The 7348-nt window shown below is 37.2% G+C and overlaps 1 pseudogene; it reads right to left on the bottom strand.

Annotated features, from left to right (window-relative positions):
- The window catches only part of LOC125120699 (olfactory receptor 1013-like), a 13996-nt pseudogene extending 8501 nt beyond the window's left edge, over positions 1-5495 (bottom strand).
- Positions 5496-7348: the final 1853 nt, after the last annotated feature.

Genomic DNA, 7348 nt, shown 5'->3' on the forward strand with positions numbered 1-7348 from the left:
TCTTTCTTTTTTTTTTTAATTGAAGTTACTTGATGGTGTACACCCTAGGCATTCATTTATTTTCAGATTATATTCCATCATAGGTATATTACAAGATATGCATATAATTCCCTTTGTTATACAGTAAATCCTTTTGCTTCTCCCTTAGGCATATGGACTTAATATACAGGCCTATGTGCTTTTTAAGAGTGCCAAGGTCCTCCCTGGAACACAGTCTCACTTACATGAAAAAACTACTACTCTCCTTTTCTAGCACCCACCTTCTATGACTTCAGCTTGGTAAAGCCCCTTAGAGAATGGATCAGAGATATAAGAATAGATAATCTCACCCACAACAATATACTGTGCAGAAAAGATAACAACCCTTACTCATGCACATATCTTTGGAGACATCAGATATGATCACCCTCTTGAAGTGAGAGATGAAATACATTCTCATTTTCACATAAAGACTTGCATGGTCATACTTGTCTCCAGAGAAACCAACCATGTGAGCTTGTGCATATTCCTTAATTTCATTATCAGGAAAAATAATTGCTTTTAAATTTTTGGAATGCTGGATCTCTGAAAATCTAACAAAAGCAATATATCGTCTCTCCAGCATCCAAAACTGCACATAAGTTTAAACAAAGAAAATTTTAGAGAGATGATGAATCCCCAGAAACCTATCCATGGATTTGGTGGTTATGATTGTTAAAAACAAACAATCAAACAAACAAACAACAAAACCCTACACTAGAAGTTCCCTACGTATCTTCCTAGTGCTAACATTCTATACTTATAGAGATGAGTAATAAATACTTCACATGTCTACAGCTGAATTCCTAGTCACCCCCCCAAAATTGATCATCTGCTCATTTCTCAAATAAGGTAGTAAATTCTACTCAAGCCACACCAGGAATCAACCTATTCTCCCTGTCTCCTATGTCCTCTTCAAACTTCCAAGAAACCCCGGTGTCCCTGCCTTCAATACACATCCTGAATCTGAGCCCTTCTCACCATCTCCACTGATGCCACCTGGTCCAAACAATCATCATGTTGCCAAGAATACTGCAAAAATACTTCTAACTGGTCCATATACATATTCCCCTGTAACATGTTTTTAATATATCGGTCAGTATGGTTCTGTACCACAAAAAAAGGGCAATATCATTATTGCTCTTAAAAAACAAAACAAAAATAAAACAAAAACCAACAACAACAACAAAAACCCTTCTACTCTACCAACTGATTTTAAGTTATTCAAAGTTCATATGGTGGACTAAAGGCTGTCTATTACCTGCATGTCCTTATCGTCTAAGACTTGCCACCCCCCGATTTCTGTCCCAACCTTGATGACTTTCACTGCTTCTCCCAAACAGCAGCCTAGCCCCAGCAGCAGAGATATTTGAACTATCTCTTCCTCCATGTGAATATTAGCCCCCAGACATTTGCAGGGCTCACAACCTCATCCCCTTCCCCAAGGCCAATCAAATGTCATTTTCTGACATTTCTGCCTGTCTGCATCATTCCAGTTTAAATTCCAGATCCTCTTCCCACCAACAATCCCCATCCTTCTTAGTCGGCCCAGACTCTGCTCTATTTTCCCCAAGACTTACAGTTATCTTCTAACACTTGTTTATTAAATTGTATGTTTTTCTGCACTAGAATGCTTTAGCTATGGGGCAGAAAGATTCCTGTTTTGTTTACTGCTGTATCCCAAAGTATAAGGCACTTCCTGGTATTGAATTGGCACTTAATATGTATTCCTAAAAATTCAAGGGTTATAACCTTTACACATGAAGCTGTTTTTTCCCAATTATTGCCTATGGCTACCCTAGCTCAAACTATTCAGGACAAATCTTCCCTTGAGTAGACTCCGCTGATCAAAAGAAGGAGGAAGACAGGACACATAACCATCAAGATGGACTAAAATGACTTCTGAATTTAATATAAATTGTAATGTGAAAGTAAATAAAATGAAAAAACAAAGAAAATGTCAGAGGCAGTCCTGCTGAAACATGTCATATAGAACAACTTTGATGCTGTCCCTTTCTCCCTACACTGGAGCAGTTAAAATTCTGGGAAGCCTACACATATCCCCCTAGCCCCTGAAAATAAGTACCAAGAAGTGAAAATATCACACATTGCTGTTTAGTGAGTAAATAGATGATGATCCAGTGTAACCACCAGACTGAACTTGAATTCTAGATGAAGGTTATGTACATCATTAATGGAATTCTATTTAGAGGATTGTGTGTGTGTGTGTGTGTTGGCATTACAAGGACCCTGTGAGAGCCATGTCAGACTCTGTCTGAGGCCACAGCTCAGGTCACAGAGAGGCCAAACCTCTTTGCTCCCCCTGATCCCCGTTGCTAAACCTTGGTCAGGACCAGCACTCCTGGAAGTGATACTCTCTTCCCTCCGATGTCTGGGTATGCTTTGTTGGACCCAATATATGTATTTCCTTAACAGCCCTTCCTTTGGGACCTCTTTCACAGAACAGCTCAGAAGCAAGTACCTCAGTCTCCAAAGACACAATTAGAGTTCATTCGGAGTACAGAGAAGATACATTAATGAGGTTATGATGAAATGAACAGCATTTCATCAAAAGGTGACTCTCAAATTGAATCTATGTCACAATATAAGCATACATGTATCTAACAATAGAAACTCTCCAAATTGTCCTAATTAGACTTTTCTAGAAGCTATCATGTGGTTCATGTTTTTCCTGACCAGTGCTCCTCTATCTTCCTAGGCTATACTTTCATGTCTCATTCATCAGGAAAATTTCCATCAATCCTTGGTGCTATGGCTTGAGTTACAACACTGCAAAGTTCATATGTTGAAGCCCTAACCTCCAGAAATTTGGAATGTGACTGTATTTTGAAGTAGAACCTTTATAAAGGTGATTCAGTTAAAAGGAGGTGGCTAGGATGAGCTCTAATCCAATCTGACTGGTGCCTTTATAAAACACAAAAAGTGGAAATTTAGACACAAAGAGATATGAGGGGTGCTTGGGCACAGAAAAAAAGACCATGTGAGGAGAAAGCAAGAAGGTGGCCATGTGCAAGCAGAGGAAAGAGGCATCAGAACAAATCAACCTTGCTAGCACCTTGATCTGGGCCTTTTAGCTCTAGAACTGTGGAAAATAAATTTCTATTGTTACAATATCCAGAATCTGGTATTTTTTTATGGCAGCCTTAGGAAACTAACATACTTCTTAATCAATACTAGGACTTTTTTTGTTGATTTTTAATATAAAAAGACTACTTAAATTAGGAGATGCAATGTATCATAATAAAGTATTCCTTAATTTTTCATTAATTGATATAATATATAACTGAACAAAGAAATACAAACACCCACATGACCTTAATCGTTATCAGTTACTGCTTTACCTTGCAGAGATTTCCACTCTGTATCCTCTTTTGGATGCAAAGCTTTTTGAAGTCTCTCTGTCTCTGTCTCCTACTTATTTATTTCTAGCTACATCTCCATTTCTTTCTGTTTCATGCAGCAATTCGTCTTCTTTTGACCTTGATTTTTTTAACTATTGGGAAATTATTTATTGGTAGGTTTCAGTGACTGTAAACAAAAATATTTCTTTTCATATATATATATATATATATATATATGTATGTATATGTATGTATATGTGTGTGTGTATATATAGATATGCTTTATTTGACAATATATATATTGCCAAGGAAATCATGTATTGGAGCAAGCACAAAGATGAAAATCAGAAAAAAAAATAAATTTATTTTGAAGGGCATTTTATGGTAGATGTTCTACTTATGACCTGCTAACTAACACACTGTCCTAACAAATGAATAAGTACCCCTGGAGTTATCAATTCTGAGTTTGCATTCTTATTTTCTCACCTATGAATTACCTGATTTGAAGCAAGTCATTTCATCCATGTAATCATGACAATGAATCCATAATGAATGTTATTATTTTATATTATAGATTATAGTACTATACTTACGAGCAAGTTATGAACTGTCAAGTGTAATTAAAAATAAAGACAAAAAAGACTCTTACAACCTTCTCAGAATCTCAGCAGTGCTCTTGACTCTGTTCTGAGTCAGCATGCATGGCAGTTTTTCCAATTGATGTAGTCTTGTTTATTTTAAACACATATTCAAAGACATTAATGCCAAATTAAAAAGACAAATGTAATATGCAATTTCTACATTATCCGATGACTTTATCTTTTGCTCATTTTACTTTATTTCAGAGATTTACAAGCTCTTATCTGTTATCCATGACATTGAAAATTAATTTTTAAAAATAATAATTGGAGTTTCCCGTTTGGCTCAGCAGAAATGAATCTGACTAGCATCCATGAGGATGCAGGTTCGATCCCTGGCCTTGCTCAGTGGGTTAAGGATCCAGCACTGCCATGAGCTGTGGTGTAAGTCACAGTTGCAGCTCAGATCCAGCATTGCTCATGCTATGGTGTAGGCCAGCAACTATAGCTCTGAGTCAACACTTAGCCTTGGAATCCCCATGTGCCATGGGTGTGGCCCTAAAAAAAAATAAATAAAAACTAAAAAAGAGTCTTTTTTTTAAACAAAATCTTTGTTTAAGATACTTTTCTCTATCTATCATTTTCCTCAGGGCATCTTTAATATCTTTATTTCTTAAGCTATAGATCAAGGGATTCAATATGGGAATCAACACTGTGTAGAACACTGACAGCACTTTATCCCTTTCCAGGGCATAGCTAGTACTTGGTCAGAAGTAAACAAAGACAATTGAACCATAGTACAAGGTGACAGATGTCAGGTGAGAGCCACAAGTGGAAAATGCCTTGAGGCGACTTTGGGTAGAGCGAATCTTCAAGATGGCAGCAATGATGAAGAGATAGGAAGCAAGAATAAGCACGGTGGGAGTGATGACATTGGAGGCAAGTATGAAATAGAGCACAGCCTGATAACTTTCCTTCACATCACAAGCCAACTTGACAAGGGGTGGCAGATCATCAATGATGTTCTTTCCACAGAAGCTCAAGGTAAATGTTTCACTGGTGATGATAGTTGAGTTCACAAAGCCACCAAAGTATGAAGCTGCAACAAGACGGGCACATAACCTTGGAGACATTGCCTGGGAATAAAGCAAGGGATTGGAGATGGCCCCCATGGCGGTCATAAGCCATGGCACCAAGCAGGTAACATTCACTATAGGCCAGGCCACTGAGAAGAAGAACCGAGCTAGGCAGCGGCAAAATTGATGATTTTGTCATCAGAGATGCAGGTCATCAGGATTTGGGGGGCATAGACAGAAGCATACCAGAGATCCAGGAATGACAGATTCCCAACGAAGAAATACATGGGTGTGCGGAGCTGAGAATCAGCACAGATAAGAGAAATGAGGGTGATGTTTCCCAACAGAGTGATGATGTAAATGCTGAGGAAGATGTAAAAGAGAACACTCTGTAACCACAGGTCTGTCGTGAACCCTAAAAGTATAAACTCATTCACTGTGGTGAAACTTTTCTCATCCATTGATTTAGGTTTCTTTGGTTCCTCTCTGTGAAAAGATTAATCAGTAGGTCATGATTTAAGGTATTAGCAGATCAGTTTCCCCATCATTTGCCATTTGAGATCATTGAAATAATCCAATGGATGCCTATACACTGTTCATTTTAAGAAATGCTTATGCTGAACTGGGTACAATTCCTGTTGGAAAACTGGGAACTTATTCTATGGTGTCTTAAAAGATCAGATATCATGTATATAATACAACATGTTCGCCATACATGTTTAATCTAATTGTCCTCCTTTTGAGAAATTATGATTTGTTCATCTTCTCTTCTGTTTGTGCTTACGGTGGTTGGGGACCATGTGGGAGAAAGGAGAGAGTTTGTTTTCTCTTCAAGTCCTTGAATCCTTTGGCTTTACTAGAGAAATACATGAAGAAATATACTTTTATGATTCTAACCGTATTTTGAAATATCCTTGGAAGTGCATTTACACTAATTTCCTCAAAGGCAATAATTATATTTATTCAACATTTATCCACAAAACCAAGAACACAGCTACACATAAAATTTAAAAAAAAAGGTTAACTCAAATAATAGGTTTACTTAGATCATAGGCATTTGAGACCACACCTATGTGTATGACACTCAAATGTATGCTGAAAGGAAGAGAAAATATTTATCAATGGATAATGTGGATAATTGTGTTCAAAATGTAGTTGAATTCCTTACAGACTCAAGAGTTAAAAAATAAAAAATCTAAACTGAATTGGCCAAACCAAATGGTTTGGGAGAATAAGGTACACGGAACATGGCTCATAAAGATATCCAAGTTATTATTTTTTTTAATTGAAGTGTAGTTGACTTACAATATTACATTAATTTCAGGATGATTATTCAGTATTTTTACAGATTATACTCCATTAAAAGTTATTACAAGACACTTACTATAATTCTCTGAGGTATACAATAGATCTTTATCACGTATCTATTTTACACATAGCAGTTTGTATCTCTTAATCCTGCACCCCTAAATTGCCCCTCCCCTTTCCTTTTCCCCATTGGTAACCACTAGTTCGTTTCTATATCTGTGAGTATATTTCTGTTTTGCATATACATACATTCGTTTTGTTTTTAAAATTCTGCATATAAGGGATATCATACAGTACTGGTCTTTGTCTAGCTTACTTCACTAAGCATAATATTCTCTGTGCCGTGTTGTTGCAAATGGCAAAAGTTCATTCTTTTTTATGGCTAATATTTCATTGCATATGTGTTTTATATACATATATATACACACATTAAATATACACACATATATACCACATCTTTATCCCTTTGTCTGTCAATGGGCACTTGGATGGCTTGCATATCTTGGATGCTGTGAACACTGGGGTGCTTGTATCTTTTCAATTAGTGTTTTCCTAATTCCTGGAACCTTGGGATGCTACTTTATGGGAGAAGAGTTATTAAGTTAAAAACATAAGACATTTGAGAAAGGAAGAGTATCAGAGTGAGCCCTAAAAGCAAGCACAATTATCCTTCTAAGAAGGCAGTAGAGGAAATCTTGACTATAGATACCTGGGAAGGAGGCCCCAGCCATTGAAGCAGAGGCTAAAGAGATACAACCACAGGGGATGCTGGTAACCCCATTAGATTCTCCACTAGAGCTACTGGGTAGGGTGTGACCTGCCCACATCTTGATTTCAGCCCAGGGATCTTGAGTTCTGACCTGCAGAACTGAGAAAGTTAATAAATTTGTGCTGCTTTAAGCCACCAAGTTTATGATAATTTGTTAACACATGAAGTGATGGAATCCAATCTCTAACAGTCTTCTTTCCTTCAGACACAGAAGCAGGAGACTCAACTGTTCCCAAC

The sequence above is a fragment of the Phacochoerus africanus genome, chromosome 2 (assembly GCF_016906955.1).
Source record: "Phacochoerus africanus isolate WHEZ1 chromosome 2, ROS_Pafr_v1, whole genome shotgun sequence".
Lineage (NCBI taxonomy): Eukaryota > Metazoa > Chordata > Mammalia > Artiodactyla > Suidae > Phacochoerus > Phacochoerus africanus.